Below are 27,594 nucleotides of genomic sequence, written 5' to 3'. Positions count from 1 at the left end.
AATAAAACGATAATTCTTTTAAAATTTATTCCAGATATACTGTATAAAGAAAGTTCCTAAATTTAATAATATTATTATTATATTGGTTGAATAATTTACGATTATTTTATAATATTTATAAAATAAATACAAAGGACTACACCTTTGTTTAAAGTTGAACGCAGGATTCTTAGAACCTGCATAAACAAAAAATATAAACACGAAAATCACTACAGATTATTGTCTAATAAATTCCTGTACGAAAACTTGGTGTCCTTAATTGATACTATGAAAAAGAAGCAAATTTCTTTCTGTGCACAAATGTTAAGATTACCGCAGGATAGGATTACTAAGAGAATTATCGATCAGTTTTGGTCTTTAAAAAATCCGCAATTATGGATCAAAGAAATTAAAGAAGATATGCAAGAATTAAATTTGACTTACGAAGATTTACTTAATAAATTCGAAAAATTAAAATTTATTATTAAAGATCCGAATACCAACTTTAAAGTAAGAACTTTTAATTATACAAAAAGGGTTTATTCAGAAGAGGATCGTAAAGCAAGATCATTAAGAATGACTAAATATTGGGAAAAAGTAAAAGCTAAGAACTTAAAGGCCAAAAGATCGGCAAAAAAGACTTGAATTATTCTCACGAAAGTGGTTCTTTGCGGCCTTAAAAGTTAAAAAAAAATATACAAATTTTTATACCAAAGTTATTACTAGTAAGCAGTAAGCAAAACAAATAATTACATTAATATTGTATCTCGTATTTTATAACAAATATTCTAAAATTATTACCTAATGAAGAAAAATTGTGCGTCTGTGTGTGTGTGTGCGCCCGCGCGTTTATGTACATGTGAAAATTGTGTTGTTTAATTACATGCAAGCAGAATTTGATATCTAAATTGCATTTATAAATCATGGTTGTTTCTTTAATAATTTGTACCACGAGATTGTAATTAACATTAAATAAAATAAAATGGAAGTTCTTACAAATAAGAGCAATTACAGAAAAAAAAACTTTATTAAAGTTCTAATTAAATGTGAGATAATATTATTTAGTTCTTTTTCTTTAAAACTTCGTTATCATTTACGCTACTTGAAACTAAATTATAACCTCTTATTCCGAAAATATTATATTATTTTAATAAGTATGTGGTTTATGCATGTAGAATAATTAGTTGCAGTATTAATTTGAATTAGAGTTGATTACGTTTTATGTTCATTATACCAGCAGATCTAGAATACCTTTTTATCTTTCCAAGCAGAAGTATCTTTCATGTTACAATTATGGGAAGGAGATACTTTTATATGCCATTTTATTTACTTTTTTCTCATATTTTAACGTGTTGTTATTCGTAATTTCATTTCATTTATAGATTTATTTCTTTAAAAAAAGAAAAAAAGAAGAAACCTTTCATGAACATTTTAACCTTACTTGAATTTAAATTTAACCTGTATGAAATGTAAAAAATAAATTCAAATAATACTTTTTTTAAACTGCAAAATAAAACTTATTAACAAGTTGTAGCCCAATTTGAGCTTTTTGAACCGATAGCTTTTTATTTATCTTCATTTTTTAAATAATAAATATGAATATTTTTTATTAATTTATATTATTCTTGAAATAAATATTTTAGTAATTAAAAAAAAAGAATAATCTGGGAAATATTCGTTTATTTTGATAAGCTGAGTAAAATTATATAAGTAGTAATGAAAAACACGGACCAATATTAAGTCATAGATTAAATTATATTAGCGGATAATGTTATACATATATCACATTTATTACGACAGCAACTTCAAAAATAAATTACTGGTGGGCTCTTGTCTTTATAAAGTAGCTATGATATTATGTGTTAATTAGAGTAATTTCTTTTCCACAGTAATTAATTTAGTAGTTAACTTTAAAAGATTTATTTTGAACAACGGATTATCCTCCGATTAATACTGGTTTCTTTTAATTAGCGTAATTAATTTTTTATTCGGCTAATTAAATCAAGTATTCCATTTTTTTAAATAAATATTTCTGAATGATATAGGGATTACTTTAAAATAATGAAAAACCTTTAAAAATACATTAAAGTCCAAATCCGGCAAAAATAATGAAAAAAAACATTATTAAAGATGTTCAGCTGATATTTTTAAAGTATTTTTTTGTGCGTTCACAAGGACATAAATTTTTACATTCAGACGTTTTTTAGGAACTAAAATCCACTTTTCTTTTATTTTTGAAACAAAAATTTAATAATGAAATGTCATTAGATGAATAAATTGAAAAATTAAATAATACTTTTCAAATATTTTACAGTTAATATGAAGCGGAAATTCAATGGCAAATAAATTTGACTAGTATAGACTCAATTTTTCAGTGGTAATGTGTTCACCGCTAAAAATACTCGCAATAAATATCGCTCTACATATCGTTAACCCTAAATATAGAAACATTCTTATTTGCAGTGACTCTTGTAGTGCTTTCCAGGCGTTAGAAAACTTTTATTCCAAACATCCTGTCGTCATTGAAATTTACGATGCAATCGCTGAGCTAGGTAATCGCAACACAAAAGTAAGTTTTTGCTAGGTCCCTAGCCACGTAGAGATTCTTGGTAATGAAAGAGCAGATTATGCTGCCAAAGAAGCGTGTATTCAACCTCCTTTCACCAACCGAGTTACTACCTTTGATTTTATCAATCGTGTAAAACAATCACTGAGAGCAAGGTGGCAAAGTGACTGAGCGACTACCGTCGATAATTAACTCCGACGGATTAAAGATTCAGTGTTACCATGGGGCTCCTCTTGCAGAAAGTCTCGTCGTGAGGAAGTGGTCCTATGCCGGTTACGGATAGAACATACGAGGATCACACTACCTAATGTCAGGAGAAGTCCCACCCCCTATGCACACGATGCAACTGCCGCATGACTGTGCACCACATTCTCGTGAACTGCATATGTTATGCGGCGTTGCGTCGTAAGTTTAATCTACCTAGAAACATCCGTGATCTGTTGTATAATAATAAGGAAATTTTGGACCGGATGTTTCTGTTTTTGCATAGTACCACGTTACTGCAAAAATTTAATATTATCATATATATTTTTATGCTAGAAAAGTTGTTGATAATTTTTAACCTTTATTTTCAATTTTGATTTTTTTGGATCTATGTCTTTAATTTTATTATCCGACAAGGGAGTCTTTTGCACAACCCATCGGGATTAGGTAAGTTTTATGTAGTTTCTTTATTCGATTATTTTAACTTTTATATTTTAAAGACATCGTCTGCAATATTAGTTTTGAGTTTTGTTTTACCTTCTTGACTCTTGTTTTAATAAATTTCTATTATATGATTAATATTAATTTTACACCTTATTAGTTTTATTATTTTGGAGTTATTTTACCTTTTTATTAATAAAATCCCGGGCGATAATAACGCCAGGCGTTTTTCGCCCACAAACAAAAAAAAAAAAATTTTTGAGAGGTAGAAAATACATTGGTATGGTAATACAACTGCAAGTTTATGAAAGTATGGTTAAGATTTAAATATGAATTAAACGATCAATTTTTTATTATTTTCCTTATTTTAAATATTTCTTTTTGTTATCATTGTATTATTTTTTTAGGCAGTAATTCAAATTATATTATTTATGTTCGTTGATTAATTTATATACAGTAAATATAACTACTTCTAACAAATAAAACATTTCTCGATTATCATGGACACTGGAATAATGATAATCCATAGTAGAATTAGTGCAACTAATTTCTTCCACTAGATCATTTTTTTGGGGGTATTTTGAGCTGATATTCGAATAATACGGAATAATGATTACAAAATAAATACTTAACAAATACAGGGTATCTAATAAATAAATAACTAATCAAATTTCGTTTAAATCTGTAATGATAAAAACTTAATCATGGCGTTCCTATATATATTCCTGCGTATATTTAGAGTATATTAACAAGTAAAGCTGATGATTTCGAGCAACCAGCTAAACATTTTCTTAAAATGACTTTGACGTTGGTGTTCGCATCTTTTTCATTTGATTTTGAACAGTCTTAAAATGGTTTTGATTTTGGTGTTCACATTTTTTTTTGACTTTAAATTCTCTTAAATAATTTTAACTTTAGTATTCGCATCTTTTTCTTTGACTTAGAAAATTTGTTTGTATTTTAAGGGGGATCTGGGGTCTCCCTTGATAAATTGAATGAAGCGCAGTCCATTAAAATCCTGCATATTCAGTCTTAGTATCCCCAAGGTAAAGTATGAATTATTCTATCTTTCTCTTCAAGTATCATTCGTTTGTCATAATCAAACTGAAACTTCTTTGGATCTTTTTATTTACAATATGTTGAATTTTTACTTCTCTGTTTTATTTGATTATAAGGTACAGCTACAGATTCAGTTTCTCTTTTAACCATTATTCGCATAACTTTCATATCAAATATTTTTGAATTTTCATATTGTGTACATTTTGAAAAGTAAAACCTTTTATATTAGTCAAATGGTACGATTTCTACCGTATCTAGTAACTTTCGACTAATACACATTTTAACAGTAAACAAACAGAAAACGTTCCCATTTTCGATTTAAATTTCGGCTACACGAGTCTGATCAATAAATTAAGGAATGCTCTTAAATAGAAATAAGGAAAAAAGAGAAAAATAAAGTGAAAAGTAATGAAAATGATGTACTTGAAAATAATTATGCCATTATTGATAAAAAAGATATAAGAAAATACAAATAAAAATTAAAACCACCGGAAGAATATTTATGGAAATAATTATTCCAGCACATGAAATAAGAGAGGTTATGAAACAAGAATTATTGGAATGATGAGAAAGAGAGAATCAAGAAAAAGAAGCCCAGGAAGCTCTACTAAAATTAAAAGCTCTTAAAGAGCAGGAAAAACAAGACAAAATAGAGTAATAAGAAGAAAAATAATGAAAAGAAGGATTAGAAATAGAGGCAAATATTACAAAAATTAAAGATTTATTCGGAAAGAACGTTAAAAATCTACTGCAGATTCTCTTTTAAAATTGATTTTATATAGAAAATATTGGAAATCTTATTACAAACATTGGCGATATAAATTATATAGAATACGATAAAAATAGAAAAGATTTATTTAAATCTTAAACAGAACCATTTTGCGATAATATTTTTTTAATAAAGGAGTAGAAGATACAGATAAAGTAGGGGATAAAACCTTAGTAAAAAAAATTATTTTTTGGTTCGAATAATACATATTTACGAACCAAGTTTTCTAAATAAAAATTAACAAACCGTGGTGTAAAAGCAAAACTTCCGACTATAATTAAATATAACGAAGGACCGAACCAAGAAATAAAGTAAATAATTCCTAAAAATTCTTTAGTTAAAATCTTAACAAGATATAATAACGAATTTGTCATTTCTCATTATAAAGTAGAATTAGCAGCCGCAAAATTGTATGATATAATGAAAGGTTTATCAGGGAATTTAGAAGATATTAAACAAGATAAATTCTTTTTGGTGGACTTGGATATAACGCAATATTGTACAAGAATTTTCTATAAAGAAGAAATGATAAAATATTTAATCCATAATTTTAATTTTACACAAGATAAAGATAAAAATTAATAAATAAAGCTAAAAATATTATTGTAAATAACCATAATACTGTTGGTATAAATTCCTTAATATGTTAAGCGATACTTAAAGAGTAAAAATTGATAATAGATTTGTGTATCAAATTACTTCGCCAGGTGTAAATAAAATTACTGGGCAAAGTTCAATACATTTTTTAAATCGCCCAGACAAAAAATTAAGGATCACATTTAACGATCTAAGAGCAAAAACACACGGAATACTAGATTAAAAGCAGCAATTTATAATTATTCTAGTTTGGAAGATAATTTCTGTAAAGATCCAATAAAAAATTGTGTTAATGCAATGATATTCTCTGAACAATATTTTAATGCTGCATTATTTTATTCTCTTTCTTTTTCCGCGTAGTGAGAAAAACTTTGTAATTTACTAAATATAGTTGCTGCATAGTTTATAACGATTTATTAAATTATTGTTTATGGGTAACTAAAAGAACAGGAAAGTTAACAGGATATCGTGCTGTTAATTTACCAATAAACAATAATGTTGAGCAAATCTGCGGTAAATTTTTTAATGTTCTTCCCGAATAAATTTTTAATTGTAGTATTTTCCTCTAGTTCTAATCCTTCTTGTTCTTCTTTTTCTTTTTGTTGCTCAATTTCGTCTTATTTTTTCTGCTCTTTAAGAGGTTTTAACTCTAGTAGAGCTTTCTGGGCTTCTTTTTCTTGCTTCTCTCTTTCTCTTCATCCAATAATTCTTGTTTTATAACCTCTCTTATTTCTTGTGATGGAATAATTAGTTCCATAAATTTTCTTCGGGTCGTTTTAATTTTTATTTGTTTTCTTATGATATCTTTTTTAACAATCATAGCTTAATTATTTTTAAGTACATTACTTTATTACTTTTAATTTTACTTTTCTCTTTACTTCTATTTAGGAGTATTCCTTTATTTGTTTATTTTTTATTCCTTAATTTTATTTTTTATTATTAAAAGAATAGATGAAATTTTCATTAAAATCGTGCAGCCAAAATTTAAATCGAAAATTGGAACGTTTTCTGTTTGTTTACTGTTAAAATGTATATTAGTCGAAAGTTACCACATATGGTAGAAATCACACTTATCTAACTAATATAAAAAGTTTTACTTTAAATTATGCAAATTCAAAAATAATTGATATGAAAGTTATGCGAATAATGGTTAAAACTGTAAATTATTATCGAATAAACACAGAAGTAAAAATTCAACATCTTGTAAATAAAAAAGTACACAAAGAAGATTCAGTTTGATTATGAAAGACGAATGATACTTGTAGAGAAAAATTGAGTAATTGATACCTTACTTTGGAGATACTAAAACTGAAAAAATAATTTTTTTAAACTCCGGTTAAAAATCCAATACCTAACGTATTACCGTTAGGTATTGCTTCAGAGGATGAGATGAATGATTTGTAACGTGTGTGAAAATGCCATGCCTGACCGGGATTCGAACCCGGGACCTCTGGATGAAAGGCCGAGACGCTAGTACTCGCGCCATGGAGGCCGGCAAGACTAAATATGCAGGATTTTAATGGGCTGCAGTTCATTATCAATAACAATATGCTACACATTATAATGCCGGTTTTATTCAGACTCTTTCAAAGTGTAAAACCTACAGTACAGTAGTAGTTAATCGCTAGTTTTATACAGGTTATTAAAATTTGACTTCTACAAAAATTATTTTCTCAAGCAATCATATCAAACTTTCAGTACTATTAAAATAATTCAATTTTTACATTTTTTCTTAACCTCAACGGGTTTAGATGATCTGACAAGAGACACCATTAATTAATCCTTGACGATTATATGGTATTACTTGATAACGGTATTAGTTTTACGTCAGTATATTACAAAAAGAGAGAAGAGAGAATTATTTCTCGTTGGGCTTACAAAATGGCTGAACAAAATGGTAATAATATTCATCCATTTAAATTATGCCTTTACTTTTTACCATCGTTTACTGAATGAATTTTCTAAAATTATTCAATGAATCATTGAGACTGATCTGTCAATGATGGAAATGAATATTTTGAGACAGGTGTACTAGTAGGTTGGTTTTGCATTTCAACGGCTGCAAATATTTCTTACAAGTACAGCTGTTTGCGCTACGAAAAATATGTATATTTTTTTTTACTTGTTTATTTACAAACAACTCTTTAAGTAGCACCACAAGTAAATCGTTTGATAATATGCACATGGTAAGGAGTTCTTAAGGAACTCCTATAATAAGTCAGTCCATAACAAATGTTATCAGTAAGCAATAATCATAAAGTTCTTAGAAAAGAATATATCTTTCACTTCATAGTCCAGGAAAACAAAAACCAATAAAAAACAAATAGTTAGTAAAAAACAAACAAATAATCAAGCGATAGCTAATCGAATAAAGTGCAGAACAACTTGTAGCTACAAAAAAAAAAAAATAAAGAAAGAAGTAAACAGATATAACATCACTAGATTTGACGAAAGTAACTGCAAGCTGTTATTCAGTAGCTCCTAAGTCAAGCACATGGATACGTTTCAATATTCGGACGTTCCCACAATTATCAAGCAGATTGATCGCTAAGTGGTTGACATGATTCTCTAAACGTTGTTGGTATTTAACACTGCTGTCTCACAACTTCACGAACCGTCGGAAACTCCAGTTATTCGTGAATCTCATTGTTTCGTGTGAAACATGGCGCCACTGCAATTTTTCTCGTTACCTTGTTTTGGAAGTGTTTTTATGATATCTACGTTACTATTACTTGCTATCCCTCACAACTTGACACCATAAGTCCAGATTGGTCGTAGGATTCCTTTGTAAATTAGAACTTTATTGGACAGTGTGAGGTGTGAGTTTTTCCATAGCAACCAATGCAGTTCCCTATACTTAGCGTTCCGTTGTTTCCTTTTCACCCTCACGTGATACTTCCAGGTCAAACGCCGATCAGATGCAATTTTACTGCATACTCTCTCACTCTCTCTCTCTCTCTCTATCTATCTATCTATCTACGCGCGAGCGCGTGTGTGTGATTAAGACTACATCCATGTTCACACTGGGAAAGTCCCCTCTTCTCATGGCGAATGTGACGAGCTTCGATTTATTTTGATTGACTTTAATCCTCCATTTTTTCTGACATGCGCGTACAAGGTTTATTGCTGTTTGCAGCTCCCGCGAGGCTAGTTCAGTTAACGGAAAGGATAGCAATGACATCGGAAAATATGGCGACGGTGCAACATTCCAGATTTGAAAGTTCCGAAGTAAATATTAAATACAGCAAAGGACCTAGTATAGAGCCCTGAATGTCGAAGAATCTCGTTAACTCATCATTACATCTTCTCTGAGAGAGACGTCCCACAAGATAATTCCGTAAGACAAGGGTTGAGGAAGTTTTAATCTTAATTTATAATGCAAGCTAGACAACCATACCATGTCAAAGGCTTGTTGGATAACTAAGAATGCCGCCGAGCAGAATTTTCTTTCCTCCAGACATCCACTGATGACCTGGACGACTCTATGAGATTGTTTGATGGTGTAGTGGCCGTACCTGAACCCAAATTGGTCATCCGGGATTAACTCCTCATCCTCAAAAACTGGTCTAAGCCTGCAAAGTAACAGCTTTTCAAATAATTTAGATATGGCTGGTAAGAGGCTAATTGGCTTGTAAGAAGAAACCTCGTGTACAGTCTTCCTTGTTTTCAAGATCATTACCACCTGAGATAGTATAAATTCGGCTGGAAAGTAAGACTTCCGCAGGACAACGTTAAAAAGATCCTTACTGTTACGTGATGCCTTTAAAAGGTAGCACAAAAAGGTTTTTGTGCGTTACTATAAAAATTCGGGGCTTTTTTTCAGTCGCCTTCTCTGGTTAATTAACTTCAGTAATTCCCTTGTCGAGATCGGCTTAATCAGAAAGCTGACTAGCATTGGTCTCTAACAAGTCTTTAATATCCTATCATTAGGACTATATATTCATAGTGTGGTTGAGAAGTTTCGCCTAAGTGTGAAGCAGGTAGATCGGCTTTCCCTTTGTCATTCCTCACCCATGATCCAATACGTCCCTTTAGTGCAGGTACCGCCGTTGTGGATAGTCGTAACGACTTTGTGGCCTTCCGTAAAGTGCATCCGACCCTATTCAGTAAGAAAAATTTCCGATAAAATCCTTGAATTTTTCGTCTCTGATAGTCTTCAACAATTTCCTCAGCCTCCGCGCAGCCCTCTTTATAAGTGCCTTCTTGCCTCTTAAATCTGTAAATTTCTTCCGAGATGCCGTTTTGAGCCAATTAGAGCTATTACTTTTCTCAAATAGGTATTGTCTCTGGTCGAACGTACTTTCTGTGGTGTATATTGCAAAATATGTAAAGAAAAAAAATAGAAAATTATTCAGTTAGAATATGTCCTCTGACTTTTAAAATACTTTAAACGTATAAACATTCTCCTTGTTCTAATTTTATATATATTTCTATATATAATAAATTTAAAACATACGGAATCAACTACGGATGTAAACCAATAAAAATATATATAGGTTTTTCTTTTTACACTACCTAAAGATCACAATGAATTTATTCAATTCCTGTCCTTCCTTTATTTAATCATTCTTTCTCGGTGATTCTTTCTTCTTTCTATTATCCATGTTAGGCTTTTTAAGATGTTCTTTTCATCTGAAAATTTAACTTCTGAAATCAACGTTCTGAAAAGAGATCTGTCCAGTATATGTTCTTTGGATATCTCTAACATCCTTCTGGACTTCTTAAAACCGTTTGGTTTTAGTTTTCCTGTTTCAAAAATGTTAAATATTTGTTTTTTTAATCTACTACTTTCCATTCTATACAGATGTCCGTAAAAGTTTAATCTTTTCTTCGTTAAAATATGATCAGTTCTCTCCCAGTTTTTGTAAAAATGTTCTTCTTTTCTAAGTGATTTTAGATTCCTTCCTCTAAAATCAAACCGTGAATTCTTCTTAGCATCTTTCTTCCCACTTTTGCAATTTTTTTTGTAAATAAATTCAAATATTCCGTTCCATATAAAGCCGTAGGTAAAATTACTGTCCTACAGTGTCTTAAGTTAAGAATTTCTCGATATTTTATATTTTATTATAAATTTGTGCTGTTACATGAAAGGCTTTTTCCAGTTTTTGTACTCTTCCTTTCATACTTTCTACGTCTAGAATAATAGGAATGATTACTTCTTCAAGGCATTTAAATTTAGATTTTCTTTTAATCTTTTTATTTGGAAAATTTTAAATTATATTGATTATTTTTGTGTTAGAAACCCATTCCATTTTTTCATATGATATTAGTAATCCTAGTTTACTTGCACATTTTTCTAATTCTAATAGTTTAGTATTTCCTTCTTCTAAGTTGTTTGCAAAGATTACTAAACCATAAGCAAAAGCGAGATGATTGGTCGACAGAAACAGAATATTTACATTATTATAACATATTATTTAATATATTATTATGTACTTTTTATGTCATAAAATATTGTTCAGTAATATATATGTTGAGCAATAAAAATTTAATAATTATAAATAATAAAATTTTAGGAATAAGGTAAGGGTAATATGTTTTCAAAAGAAATATACGGCATTAAAATAATGTCTAATTAGTTAACGTAATACGAGTATATTTCATAGTTGTTCTGCTTATCAATGTAGAATTGTAGAGGATATTGTTATTTATCAAATTTTTTAATTGTAAATGTGTAATATTGGAAAAATCGTTGTCTAATGTGGAGTTATCCTCTTAGTCTAAAACATCTCTACTTGTTATAGATCACATACAATTCTGATGAACTTTTTATTTCATTACTTGTATTAATTACAATTTTGTATGATTTACTTAATTATATTAATCTGAAAAATTTAATCTTTATGATAGATTCATTAATGGAATTTTTTTTCCTCCAAGCCATTCTTGCATACATATTTATGTATTATGCTACTAAACGAAGATATTTTCAGCGTTGTAAGTTGTGGTAGAGCGCATTATCTATGCATTAAACAGATCGTACTTAAATATTCGATCTCATCCTTTCTTTTCTCCACTTAGAAATTTTACTTAAGTTCATTTCCCATGGTAAATGAGAAAAAAGCTGTAAATGGGTCTCTTTGAAGTCGTAGAACGACTATATTCTCATACTGCTAAAGCATTTCAATGAACCCCTTTTCAGTTTCTTCATGTAATATTAATAACTGAGGTATGAAAATTACAAAATTGAGTTCTTACGATTCCCATACGTTTTCCTGTAACTAAGTTCTATAATTTTTCCGTAAATTTTTTACGTCCCTCTGGTATAAATATTTGCAATACTGATTTTCCGGTGTTTCAATCAATTCAAATATGTCTGTCGTTTTTACTCCACTTAATATCTAAGTTTTAAGGACTTTACTGAGGTTTGATGCATGCGCCTATAAAAAAAAAAATCGTAAGAAGGTGACAAAATGTAACAAAACATGTAAAAAATATAACAAATATCCATGTAGAAAAATTTCGCTCCGTTAGGCAAATTGTAACATTTGCTTAATTTATCTGCTATTTATGTTTATGAGATAAAAAAATTCGTTGGTAATAATGAAAAATCTCAATTTTCATCAAATAAAACTAGATGTAGGACCAAAGTATAACTAAACTTCATCAATCTCCAGCTCCCATGGTAATCTGTAATTCTTTTTAATCTGATATGTCCTTATTTCTAATCCCGGTCAACCATGCCAAATTTCACTCCCTATAAAATTAATCTAATCCATAAAAAAATAAAATAAAATTTAATCGATTATTTTCATCTTAATTCAGTAGTCGGCGTACTTTATATTTAATCCTGTAAAACCTTCTATGCACGTTATATATTTTTAATATTTAATCAAGATTTGCTTCTTTTTTTATTTTACAGAGCTATATATGAATAATTTAACAGATATTAAAAGTTTTCTTCGTAAATAAATTTCATTTTTAGATTTTTCTTAGATGTATACTGCTTATAAATAGATATAGTAAGATGAATTAAATGCCAAAAGTTTAGGAATTAATCTTGAAATTATTGTTTAGAAGTAAACCAAAATGTAAGCTCAGCAATACTTTTAGGTGGATTTTACAAGAAAGCTACATATTTTAATGGGTACCATGATTCGACTTCCGGAAAATTTCGACATATCTTCGCGTTTCACATCCCCCAGACTCTAAAACCACCGTCAGTTCAAAAGTTTATATACACATTTATATATATATATATATATTTCACTTTCTTGTGGACACGATAACTGCCATAATTTTGCGCCAATCACTTTCAAATTGATACATAAAATATAACGACCTAAGATTTCGGTCTAGTTTGTTAGTGAGCAAAATCGGACCATGGAGATGGAAATGGGAGGCTTTTTTAAAAAAAAAAAAAAATATTACTATAACGTTCTCATTAAGTAAAATATAAAATTCGTTTAAAGTTCCTACTATTCTTTGAATAAGGGCCTAAAACTTATCTAAGTAAAGCTTTTTTATATCACCAACCATTGGCCCAGGGGGGTGGAAAAATTGGGTTTCGAAGACAAAAAAAATCTTCCCGCCCTTAATAGGCACAGCATCGAATCGCTTGAAAGTGATAGTTAATCCTCTAAATATTACCTAAAACTTTTTTCTGAAACAATTTTTGATATGACCAACCCTTATGACAAGGGATGACCAAAATTTGCTGGAATTATAAGAAGATGGGGCTGTCGTATGCTAAACGAATGAAATTTTTTTCAAATGCATTGTCGTTTTAAGTAAATTTGAAGTGTTTCTTAACTTTAAGGTGGAAATCTTTTTTCCCCTACTTAGCACAGGTGAAATCTACCTCAGCCTTCCGGCGTGCCGCAAGGGATTTTTTAAATCTGTTTAGTTATCACAATCTCTAATTAAAAACATTTTTATGAAAAAATTTCATATATATTTTTTTTATATTTACCGTTTAACGTACTATTAAAGTAGTAAAATGTTTACGAATATATTTTATGTTAAATTTTACGAACCTCACAAAGCTGGTTTATTGGTTAACTCGTCGTCGCAAATTAGTTGTTTAACAGCTGATTTTCGAAGCCATGTCCGAATCTTAGGTAAAGCTAGTTTTTTTAAACGGATTTCCACACTAGACAGTGGATATCGGTGTACTTTAGTGGCTAGGGTTGAATTAACCACGCGTCTCAGAAATATTCGGCCTGAAACTGTACAAAACTACACCTCATTTACATTTTTTACATACATCCCCATCTTTTAGGGCTGTTGAGTTTAATTTATCATTATAGTTTAATTTATTTATCATTATAGTTGAATTTATCATTAAAGTAATTTCACACCGTAACTGTTTGATATTTAACAGATAGTGGGGGGTTATTATGATATAGAGAATTTCCTTGTGGAGAAAGATTAGATAATTTTTTTAATTAAATTGAAAAAAAAAATTAGACATTTCTGATTCTTTAAAATTACTAAACCAAATCAATCTAATCTAATTCTAAAGTCTAACATAAACCTAACCTCAAATTAAATCTATAACCCTAAGACTTTTTTACTTTTTACATAATCTAAATTTTCACTGATCCTTTTTATCACCATGATTTTTTTAAAGAATTGATTCATATGATTGTTAAAAATTCAGAAACTGGTTTCAGTTTTCATAAAAAAAATCATTATTGATAGAGAGGTATATGTTTGAACCTGTGGATTCAATTGTAATTTATTTTTTGTTAATGACATACATATTCACCATACACTTATATAAGAAATACACTTATACAATACACTTATATAAGAAATATTTGCAGCTTTTTTTTATTTTAAACTAATCATTTTATGTTTTTATATAGCTATTTGAAATTTTTCATGTTTAATTTGATGAAATGTAAACGATTGAAAATTCTGTCTTCTATAAAATTCTACCTTACTCTTATAGTAAAGAAAAAAAATCTGTGTTTGAAACTTTTACAAAAGAGAAATTTAGATTATCTACTGATAGGATTTCAAATGAACATATTTATATCACATAGAATAAAAAAAAAAGTTGACGATAAAATGTTAAGAAAGGCATACAATGTAAGGAAAAGTCTTATATTAATATTGGTCATACTCTAATGTTTTATTTCCAGATTTATTGCTTTAGCTCTATTAGTAATAAAAGGAATCACAGAAGATAAATAATAATAATAAAGAAGAGGAAAGATAATGTGCGACCGGTGTCCCGGTGAGGAGTTCCCTTTTGGAAACTTCTCATTTGAGGCGTGGCACGCAAAAAGACCGAGTACCGGCTGCCTGGGCGGGGCCTTGCCTTCCGAGGTAGTTTGAGGCGAAGGCACCCCCCCCCCCCCCGGAGCTGAGTTTATGCTTAATTGTGTGTCCATCTCCGGGGGGGGGGGGAACTACAGATGTGTAAATAAAAAGAAGATTTTGGGGCATATCAAGTGATGACTACAAAAAAAATTTCCTTATTATTTAGTACAATAAATAATTATGAGTAGAAGAAAAATCTTGCGGTGCGCAAGATGACCGACTTTTCGTCAATTTCATTTGGTTTTAATATTTTTACTTTTTTTTTTATTTGGTTTAATATTGCTAGCAATAGAATAGGAATGACTAATGCAGATGAAGATACGTCAACGTTCCAGCTTTCTTTTGTCTTTTCTTTTTGTTGAGCCTCCGGAACCACTAATGTATTACTTTAGAGGATGATATGTACGAATGTAAATGAAGTGTAATTTTGCACAGGCACAGGTCGACCATTTCTGAAATACGTGATTAATTGAAACCCACCCGCTAAAGAATACCTGTATCCATGATCTAGTATTCAAATCCGTATAAAAGCCTTTACTAAGATTTCAACCTTAGAACTCTCGACTTCGAAATCAGCTGACTGGCGATGATGAGTTCACCAGCTGACCAACCCGGTGGGCTAACGTTCTGCAACTTTCCAACTTGCAACATCATAACGAACCACATTTCTATCTTGCCCCGCTCACTTTTTTCGATCTTAAATTAAACGTTACTCGAGAACGAATCAACCAATCTTTATCAAATTTTCATATGTACAACTTCAGATACACTGCTGCAGTATATCTAGATTTCAATGAAAATGATCAGTGGTTTTGGAAATTTTCGAACTACAGAATTTTATTCATAGGCCTATGAGTAAATAGATATATAAGGAAACCACAATTTAAGTGAATGGTATTTTCGTTCTCTTCATTCTTCTAAACTGGGGAGGGGAAAATTAATTTCCCCTCCCCATTCCCACCATGTGATCGAAAGTAAAAAAACATATTTATTTAATTTAATTTTTTGTGAAATCAGGATTATTTTATATTAAAGAAAAAATGTTATACAAGTTAGAATTTTGGCAGCGAGGTAAGTAGTAATATAATTTTCAGATTACGGATTACTGACTTAATGGGTTCTCTTACATAATCTGAAGATCTTAGATTTGCTATTGATGCAAATAAATTTATTTCTCGTGTACGCGAACGTATAGATGTATGACTGAGTTGTAAACGTTATACATTTTTTTAGACGTTTAATATTAATAGAATTATCTTGATGCGTTTTACAATTTTTCTTTTTTAAATATTTTCTTTACAATTCATTTTTCTTTCCAAAATATTTTATTCAGATATTTCTTTAGGTAAAAATATTTTTCAATTTGCTACTTTTCATGAGTGTATTCATGCTTTTTATATTCATGCTAGTATGAATAAAACTTTGTTGATTCGATGCTACATGCTGTTTCGATTCTGAAGTGAATTTTTACTTGTATATTAAATGTGAGTGCAGTGCAAATAAGTGTGTATAGAAGCAAGTGATATACGTTTCCTATTGCATATTTGATATAGTATGCTTTTTTAAGTTTAATAGATATTTACCACTGTTTATTAAAAATGTAAAAATAATAATGCAGTTAACTTTATTCGATTTACGTGGAGAATATAAGTTGAATTTAAAATATCTTTTTAACAAATTTTAAAATATGTATAATTAAATTTCCAAAATTACAGTTCATTACCTCGAAAACCGTTTAATAAAGAATAGAAATTTAAAATAAAATACGTTGATAGTTAGATTTAAAAAAAGCGCAATCAGTAAATAAAGTCGTTTATAAGAAACAAAAAAAAAAACAAAGATCTGCTCCATGTTAATGTAGGATTGCCAAGAAAAGACATTAGATTCTACTACTTAACGTGACCTAAGGCTCTCTGGGATTTAAGAATATGTGCATTCGAAGTTACGCCCAAAAAATGAAAATTGCATCAATTTTATGCGCGACTGTCTGTCAAATATTCATAACCTTTTCATTATTTATCTTGAAATCTATGAAATGAAAATAATAAACAGCGCCCACGTTATAATTTTAATGGTAAAATTAGTTTTGTGCCGTAAAGAGACATTTATAAAGAGAGAGAGATTATCAAACGAGTTTGCTGAATTTTGAGTTCATGCCAAGTATGTAAGCAAATCTGATCGCTTCGCGGAACCGAAACTACTGAAAAATAAGAAATGAAACATTGTCCTGAAGAAATGATCTCTTGCAATTTGGTTGTCATGAGGGATATAACCAAGGTCCAATTTTTTCTATAAAATGCTTTTAAGCCAGCAAATTCATATTTTTGTTAAAAGTATCTTTAAAAAGCGTTTTACGTATGACAATAAAACAAATTCTCCAAATTGCCTAAGTAGATAGATGTTAAAAAATTATTTAATATGCTTCCATTTATGTTATCTGGAAGAAATTTATTACCAGATCTTGCTCTTCAAAATAAAAAAAGAATCGTCGAAATCGATGTGTTCAGTTAAAATTAAGGCATGAAGATAAAAAAACGGGAAAACCTTCCCGTTTATAGCGATATGTCCTGTTATAATAACAACGGGACACTATATGAATCGGTAAAAAACAATCTAAAAAAAAACTGGTCTCTTTTACAAAAGACCAGTTTTGTGCCGTAAAGAGACATTTATAAAAAAATTAATAAATTGTAATAATATGAGAAAAAGAATTTTTATTCCAATGTTCTGTAGTTCAAAAAATATATTTTTGTCTGACAGACGTTTGTGCATATGAATGTTGGCCTGTATTTGGTTTTGCATCCCATAGGCAGATTTTCTTAAAACATGGTATACTGGTACTAATTTTGAAGAGAAAGAATGGGGTTATTTTGGCCGAAACAAAACTTCAAATATTTACTAGGAGTTTAGAAAAAAAATATTTATTACAAAAAAAGTTTTCTTTAATCAAGATCACAGATTACCAAAAATTTTGATTCAATTTTCACCTCCTCCCTAAAAAGTGACATTTTATGTTTTAATTTTTTAGCTACTTTATAAAAGGAGTTAATGTGTGTTTTTTGCATCTAAATATTTTAAATAAATTAGAAAAAAAAAACTATAAGAATTTTTAATTGTTACCAGTATTACAATTGTTTGCCCATCTCACTCTAATTGTCTGTGGTAACAAAAAGTATTCTTTTAATTAATTTTAAATTTAAATCCTTGAAAGTTGCCCAATGCATTAAATATTTAAAAATATAAATTTTTTGATAACCCCTACTTTTTAATATTTTTTTGGAAATAAATTAGCCAGTCATTTTCGCTCCCTTCCCAGAAAATAACTTTTTTTATTTATTTAAAATTATGTTTGTATCTTTGTAATTTTTACGCAGTTTAAAAAGTTATTATTTTAAATCTATTATCACCACTAAGATAATTTTTTTTTTTTAATTTATTTTACCCAAAAAGGAATTCCTTGTAAATAAGGGAGCTCCCGAAATGAAAGAAAATATTTTGTTCTCAATTTAAAATCTGTAATGCTTAAAACGTGTTAAACAATAAAGTTTCTAAAATAATTTAATACCTCTCCCCTTACGGAGCTCACAAATTAAAAAAAAAAATCATAACCATTTTTTTAAATTTCGATTTTAGTTATTTAAAATCAATTTTGATAAATATTTTAATCATTAAAAATGCCTCCCTATGAAATTTTCAAAATTTTCAAAACGTCGAAAACATATTTTTTGAAGTTTTGATGTAAATATACAATATTAAAAGGCTTTAATAATTAAAAGATTTAAATCCAAACAAAATGGTTTTAAATCTATAATTAGTTCACTGAATAGAAAAATGAATTACATAACTTATAACCATAACTTGCTTTTGCATAACTTAGTTATGAAATTCATTGCCGAATTTTATATAGATAAATTAGCTTATTTTTTGTAAATAAAATATGTTAATGGTTTTTTCCCTTCTCTCGTGACCTATTCACGCTTTCCATTTATTTTTCAAATTTTATTTGCATGTAAAGTACAGGATTAATTAAGGTGTTAACAGAAACGTTTATTTAGGTTTTTGAAATAAAAATGAAAGACATAAAATAATCGTTTGCTACGTTGTAATGTTTTTTCTATTCTTTAATTTTATTGTCAGATTATATTCATTGTTTTCCAAGTCTAATTTTGGAATAATATTTATCCGAACAAATGTTATTACGTTAGATATTTGATAATTAATTATAATTAATCTAAACTTATAGAACACTATGTTTATAGACATTGTCTTACATAAGCACTTATCATTATCAGAAATATCTTTGAATATGTACCTCCTATAAACGATAATATTATTTATAACAATAAATTCAAAGGTTACAAAAATACAAAAAGCAAAATGATAGGTCAGTTATTCTCAAAAAAAAAATCTGACAACACAGTTTTAGGACTTTCCCGTCACGCGTCTTTTTTCTAATGGACGGTTTACACACATGTGTGTGTAATAAAACACATAAAACTAAATTTAAAATATTTTTTATCATTTTATTTAAATATAATATTCATTTTATATTTAATCCAACGATTCTAGCTAAATCGAGCGGCATACCGTATCTCATTTGCGCGGGTGTGGCGGTACTAGTGGCTAATTTAAATACTTTTTTACATTTTAAATATTGTTTATATATTTAATTCTACCGCCTGCCTGTGAAGTCACAATATAGCAGACGACTACAACAGCTGTAGGTCAGTGCTACACTAGCGCTCATTGTGGTAAGAGGAGGTATTATTGAAGCGGTATACCCGCTAGTTTATTTAGATAATTTTTGGGATGGGGGGGCAATTTTGCAAATTTTATTTTTCATATATTATTATTATTAATTTTTAACAAATGTGCCTAAGAAAAATAAGTCCTTATTTAGGCGAAATCTCCAGATAGGTGACCTTGCTGTACAGACTCAACCCCTTGAACTTTTAAGTTGAAAATTTAATGGCATCAATGCCCCGTGTATAGAAGTAACCTGACCAAGTTTAGTCAAAATCGGTCCAGTAGTTCTGGTGATATAAGAAGTGTAAGACCAAACACACACACGTACATACGAACATCCTGAAAATTTCTATCAAATTTTTTAAGTTCCTTAGGTCTTCAAATGTCAAGTTCTGGTGAAAACCGCATATGCCCAAATTGTACCTATTACAATACTTTCCTTTCAACAGCTATAGCTCTGCTATGGCGCTAGACGGGAAAATAAAATAATGGTTAAAAATATTTTTATTTTATATGAAAAATTCAATTTTACCTCTAATCAAACAAACACGCTTGAATTTATCTTGAAATTTGCAAATTGTGATTTCGTGTTTATTCCTGTTTTAAAAAATAATTTAACGAAGTGTGAAACATAATAAGATAAAGTAATGTTATAAAGAGGAAATGTTGAATTATAAATTTAAAAAACAATCCCACAATTTTTTTCTTCGTTATTTTAGGTTTCTTTTTCTAAATCTTCACTGAAGTTGACGAAAATATATTGATTTTTTTTAACCTCCGGAACCACCGTTAGGTATTGCTTCAGATGATGAGATGAATGATTTGTAGCGTGTGTGAAAAATCCATACGTGATCGGGATTCGAACCCGGGACCTCCGGATGAAAGGCCGAAATATGCTACCACTCGCGCCACGGAGACTTATTGATTAATCCGACATACATATTTCTTATAAACTAAAATTTTAAGTACTATATATCTATTTGTAATTTCATGTCTTTATGAAGTAATAAATAATTTAATTTCGTTTCTTCATTATACTGTACTAGATTATGTGAAATACCGAATTTAGAAAATTCTAAAATGCTTTCCTAAAGTCCTGCTAAACAATGATCAGTTTTTTTTTTAATATTAAAGCTAAATTGATCAGAAACGTTCCAACGTATTTATAGAATTTCATTATGTTTATTTTATTGCAACAACCAAATTATTAATTATTTTATTATAATTAATAGTACTAAATTATTTATTTTTAATATCAATCTTTTTTCAATTTAAAGCAATTTAAATGCTTTAGAAATATTTGTCACTGAAGGATTTCATTTTGATGATAGAATTTTTAGTCTTACGCATATGGACACACATGAACTTACGAGTTATAACAAATTCTCTATTTGAGTATTCAACAGATTTTTGATCATCCTAAATTACTTTATTTATTTTTTAAATTGATAGTTTTCAAAAAAATTCCATTTTAGTGACCAGAAGGCAAGTGATTAATAGCGATTTAAAAAAAAAAAAAATCTCAAATACAAAAAAAACTACTATTATTATAACAAAGAAAAATGGTATAAAAGTTAGCATTATAATTTTTTTATCGTTTAAAAAAGAATAGCTTATTTTTAACATTTTTTTTTTGTATAGTACAAAAATTACAAACTGAATAGAGGTACATTTATTTCTGAATTACTTTAACAATAAACTCTTAATGAAAGGTTCAGGAAACAATAAAAGTGTCGTTTACGGAAGTTAAGGATGCTTAACAATCTATGAACTTTTACCTCCTTTCTTTAATTATAATTTCATTCGCTACTATTTGAATATTGTTAAATTTTATTTAAAAACAAAATAAACATGAATAAATGATAGCAATTTTGAATTAACATGAATTGAAGTCTTCGTAATGAAATATAGTAGTCCATTACATTACGCAGGAGTTCCGTAAAACTTAATATATTTGAAATCCTGGAAAATAAGAAAACTATCTAAATATAAAATTTGGGATTAGGTTCTGATTAAAAAAAATTGCTCGTTCAATGTGTTACAAGAATATACTTAATTATCATCTTTTGATTTAAAATAGATATAAATGAGAAAGAAGACAAAAGGTTGTAATACTTTCCTGGCCTTGGTTATTTTTTCATATATAGTGAAAAAATAATGATACATGAAAATAAACCGAAAAAAGCTTCATAAAAATTCAAAAAATCGTTACTTTTAAAACTTTGGTCGGTTCCCACTCCAATATTACCCCTAAAAGTATATTTTATTGGATCACTTGCACTGCTACTATGCACAGGAAGACATAAAAAGAATTCGGCTAAAAAATGTGCAATAAAAAAAGATAGCTTTTCGATTTGGGGAACTTTTTTATAGGAATGGTAATGTAAGCATACACACATATACTGAGCTTTAATATAAAGTGGGATTATGTTGGCAAAAGTTTTAGAGAATTGATTCCAAAAAAATTATCTATCCCATTCGCTGGAGATGTTGACCCCCGAAATTTTACCAACAGATTTCCTTATATACATGACTTTACAAAATTTCTTTATCCAAATTTCGGATTTATTCATTTATTTTATTTAATTAATTTATTCATTTATTAAAATTTCGGTTTATCCAATCAGAAGTTATTACGCTTCAACACGCTAACTTAAGTACATACCTTTTTATTACCCCATATTTTTTTTTGGGGGGGCGTCCATCGGTCATAAAACGTCGAGAAATGCAAAAAATCTCATATCCAGTTCTTTGAGTGATTTTCATACTTTCCTTCCTGCAGCATAGCTCTAAAGCTATGATGCCGGGAAAGTAAACATTTTTTATTAAAACATAATTTTTAAACTTTATTAAAAAACCACAAAAGTTTACTGATTAATGTTATTATTTTCTCTCCTGCCAAAAGTAATTGAGGTTATCATAATTTATTTTGCTTCTTTCTTAAGTCTTTCTTGTTTGAACAGTACTTAAAGCAGTTTCTTTTTCCCTTCTAACTTTTTACTTCGGAGATTTTCAAATCTTCACTTGAAATGATATTTGTCTCATTTTATAACTTTTGTAATTATCATTAAAAAGGTTTTAGTTAAAATTTAACCCTATATGAACATTTCTATTGTTTAACAGTCATCGTTAGTATACATTGCGGATAAAAATATATGTAAAAAAATAGCTTAATAAATAAATACATTTGATCATTATTTCATCTTTTCACATGGTAGCTGGTCAATAATCTGTTCTAGCACCATCACGATTGCCTCGCTTCTCTTTCCATGACGTGTATAAAATAGAGCTGGTTTCAGAACATGTGTGTTATCCATTATTTGTAAATATTCTTTCCATGTCCTCCATGTGAATTTATTTAGTCATGATAAAGAAAACATTAATTTTTTTTTGATATCTCCATTCTTCCCTCTAGTTTGCCGGATTAGTTTTTTGTGCTATTTAAAAAAGGCAACTTAAATGCAAGATCCCAATTTATATTTTCGGATTTCATTACTCAACCTTACCCAGTTCCATAAAAGAGGACTGCTTTTTTTTATACAGCTTCAGCCTGTTCTCAATTCTTGGATGATGATTCAGATTAGGTTCTAATTATTCTACACATCGTTATAAATCTGTTTGTTTTGGATTTATATCCTTTATCTTAGCACGTGAAAGATTAACTTAAATATTTTTGAAACAGCCGACTCGCTCAAGAATAATTTATTTTAAAAGCCATTATTTTTGTTTTATTATTGGAGAAACCTTACAAATTAAAATCCTTTGCTTTAATCTTTATGAATTCGAGTAGTTAGCTTACCTTTTTTTATCCCTATTCACCTGAGCTGGATCTGCAATTAAGCATAACTCAGGTGAATGTCCTTGTAACTCAAATGAGCCTTCCTACCCGCTTGCATAATATCCGGTACGGCAGGTCGGCCCGCTGGTTGGATCTTTTACTTCTTAATTTATTTTTGTTCCCCATTTACCTGCCTCTAATCGCCAGAGGGGGATTAACCAGGTCCAACTATATCATCCCCGGGCCCTCCCCAGCGATCGGGACTCGGTCTTTTTTTTCTCAAGACTCCATGCCTCTGGTCCACTCTCTGTAGTCTTCTTTCTCTGTTAGAATGTCCCTTGCCAGTTTTTCAATCGCCTACCATTCCTCTGAGCCTCGGAGCATGAACGATACAATAGTATCAGGGATGACGTCCCTCAGGTGTGTCCTCTCCCTGGTTTCCTTCCATCATGGACATTAAAAAAAAGTATGCAGAGCGGAGTCCAAAGCCCACAATACACACAGTTGAGTAGGCTTACCTGTTATTCATCTTCATTCTCAACAAGAATGATTACGTCGTCAGAAAATAAATGAGAAAGATACACATTCTTTACAGACACACCTTCTTTTTTGTCAGAGTACAGGAAACCTTTTATAGGCACCACGTGGTCTCGTACCCCATAGCAGTCCAGGCCTACCCACTAAAATCCGTCCTCCTCTACAATATGGGATGCCGGGCCCACCTTACGGTACTTTTACAGCACCATATGTGTCTTGTCTCCATCCGCATCTCTATTGCTGGCCCCACGCCTCAAACCTATCGGGATCCTGCGGTTTTTTAACCTCGTTCTTGCGGCTGGGATTTGCCCCAAAGGCGACTCGGAAGTAATTATTCATCCTTGGATATTTTCCCCTTAACTTTGGTTCGGATTATCTTAACCAACATCGTGGACTCGGCGTGCACGATCGTCCAGTCTGAAGCATAGCCCCAATTATTTTCTCTGGAGAAAGCACGCCAGATTCTCCCAGCATGCTTCCTTATACTGCAAGAACCGGTCACACAAGAACGACGTGTGTTTTGCGGTGTCGCCTTCCCCATAGTAGTGGCATTCTGCGGAGGGTTTCAGCGTCCTTCCGCACAAGTATGTAACACTCGTGACCAGTAATGAAGTGAGTTGAAATTTATTTCCCTGTGTCTTTGGTACAACCATCTCTAGGTACGGGATCAGTCTTCAGGTCCATCTGTCTTTCGTCAACTGATCCCATCACTCCTGTCACCTGCGAACAAGCGATGCCTCCACATCCGCCTTACCCATTCCCTTGTACATTCCATCCTTCTTCCGAACCAAGATATCCAGAGGGGTTTATAGGCAAACCTAGTGGAGCTTTTACTTTTCCTCGTATAAATATTACATAATTAAAATAAATATTAAAAATGTAGCTGATAGAGAGCACCCTTGTCGAATTCCTAAGTAGATATGCAATATTTTTCTTTTACCATCCTTATAACTATTCACTTGATATATATTGAAAAAGAATTCGCTTTGATAGTTTTATTGTCGTCTACTTTTTTCATCCTATGCAGTTCTAGATAGCAATTTTTAATGTAATAATTTGAAGAGTAAACCGAGCACCGATCAAATTTAGGCTTGTCATAGAAAAATGTAATTTTAAAGAATGATTCAACCAATCTTAATAAAATTTTCACAACCACAACTTTAGATAAACTATTACAGCATATATAAATTTCAATAAAATTAACCCATTAATTTTTAAGATTTTCGAGTCACAAATTTTATGCATACGCCTATATACAGAGTGAGCGGATGAAGAGCTTCTACACAACCTCTCCTTTTTAAAAAACTTACAGTAAGACAAAATAACCCAGCAATTGCGACTCCTCCGGAAAAGGGGACGCATTGCTCCCTCCTTATAGCTAGTGCCCCGTTGTGGCGTATTCCTGCTAGCCTATTAAGAGTTAGCACCGAAAGGACTTCAGTGGACGGTCTGAAGGGGAATTACGTCGGGAGGACAGGCTTTATAAGCCTAGCCTTCCGCGGTCGGCCCATGAAATGGGTTCGATAACGCTGGTTTAACAACGAATTGGAATGCAATTAAATCCGTCTTAAATTCACTAGATTAATAATAGACAAAACTTGAAAAAACTAGATCCGAGATTAAAAATAACCCTTTTAAAACCAAGCCCGATTAGACTGATCCAGCAGCAAGGGACTCTGTCCAGGTTCTGCGATAAAGTAGGGAGTAATAAACTCCTGCCAACTTTGCATTCCATTCCATACAGAGTGAGTCAAAAGTATGGAAATACCTCAACAACTTGAAAACCATTCCAGATGTAATTTCCAGGATAGGTATCGATCAACTACTTTAACTTTTGACGAGAAATGGAATTTTAACCCCTTCTTGAGGGGTGGCTCAGGGGTTGTAATTTAAATGTTTTAAATGGAAAAATCCTTTCTGTGATACATCATTTTAAAAGTCCCTTTAAGACAGAAAAATGATATAAATAAAAAGTTGATAGTCTGTATCCAAATTAGCGGTGGGAAAAAGTTTGGATTTTGAAAATTTACCAAATTTAGTTAGATCAAATAATAAAATTAAATAAAAGAGATTAAACTGAATTAAATTCAAATTTAATGTAATTAAAATTTATTTTAAAAAGAATCTGCATTATGGTGGGTTTTTAATTTTTCTCCGCTATGTTAGATCCGCCATATTGAATTAAAATTATTATTTTTTTTTTAAATAGGAAGATTAATGATTTCAATTTAAAATTTTGCAAGAAAAACAATGGTGAACCCCATTTTTTTCTGTTAATCCCTTTGTTATCGAGTTACAAGCATTCAAAGTTGCATTAATGTAAAACTCATTATTGTATGTATTATGAATGTAAAATGCTATAAAATTGTTCATGCAGCGCGTTTTACCTCGTGTTATTGTTAAAAGGATTTTTCTGTCCTGCAATTTTGAATGCTTTTAGATCGGCAACGAAGATATTAACAGAAAAACGGATTTCACCATTGTTTTTCTTGTAAAATTTTAAATCAAATCATGTGTCATATGTCCACCTTCCTATTTAAAAAAAATAAGTTTGATTAAATATGGCGGATCCAAGACGGCATACAAAAATTAAAAACCTACCATAATGCAGATGTTTTTAACTATGTAGAACCCCATTTCTTTCTGCCTGCAAATACCTCTCAGATATGCAGTATAAAGCTGTTTCCATATTTAAATATCATCTGGTGTATATATATGGAAATTAAATTTTAATTGGATGGTATTTTTGTATTACACATACCTCAAAAGGTAAAGAAAATTCAATTTCTTTTTTCAAGCCCACCTTGCGAATGAAAATAATACCGTACTTTTTTTCGAAAAATCAGCAAAAATTTTGCAAAATGATTTTAAAATTATATGCAATAGAGAAGGTGTTCTCTTATAACATTAAAGTAAAAAAAATTAACTCTTACGTTCTTGGGGCTACATTTAACTATTCAATATTTGTCCTCGAAAACTGTAAAGTTTTAAATTAAATCGAAAGAGCGGGCTAAATTGATTTGTTTAGACAATTGCAGTTACCTATAGGTTTAACTATAAAAAAATATGTAATACACCACTCTTAAATTATACTCGCTAAAAAGTAAAAAATAATTTTAGGATAGTATGTCAGAATGGATTTGACAACAAGCTTTGGTGGTAATATGTAAGATTATGTGAAAGTCATAGCTTCAAATTAAAAATTTGATGTTTTTGCCAATTTTTTAATATGTGTGATGAATGGTTTAAAAAGTAAGGTGCTCATGTCAAAGTACAAATCTTTACACCCTCACATTCTTTAGACCATTCATCGCATATGAAAAAATTGGCAAAATATTAAATTTTTAATTTGAAGCTATGACTATTACATAATCTTACATATCACCAACAAAGCTTGTCGTCAAATTCATTCTGATAACATCCTAAGATTATTTTTTACCTTTTAGTGCATTTGTTTTAAGAGTAGTGTTTTAATTTTTTTTTTTATACATTTTTCTTTTCTACTTTTTAGTGCATTTAATATAAAGTGGTTTCAAAACGTTTTTTTTTTATATATTTTTTATTTTCTACTTTTTAGTCTTCATAAATTGATACTTTACAGCTGCGCTAGTGCACAGGTTTGAGCGTATTTAGCGAAAGATCGGTTTG

At 29.9% G+C, this 27,594-nt stretch overlaps 1 protein-coding gene across 1 annotated transcript in view; it reads right to left on the bottom strand.

Annotated features, from left to right (window-relative positions):
* Window positions 1-27,594, bottom strand: part of nwk (FCH and double SH3 domains nervous wreck) — a 421,122-nt gene that overhangs the window by 198,851 nt on the left and 194,677 nt on the right. The window lies entirely within an intron of this gene.

Source organism: Lycorma delicatula, chromosome 8 (genome assembly GCF_047948215.1).
Source record: "Lycorma delicatula isolate Av1 chromosome 8, ASM4794821v1, whole genome shotgun sequence".
Lineage (NCBI taxonomy): Eukaryota > Metazoa > Arthropoda > Insecta > Hemiptera > Fulgoridae > Lycorma > Lycorma delicatula.
The sequence above is the reverse complement of the archived record's forward strand: the minus strand, read 5'-3'. Positions and strand labels throughout refer to the sequence as shown.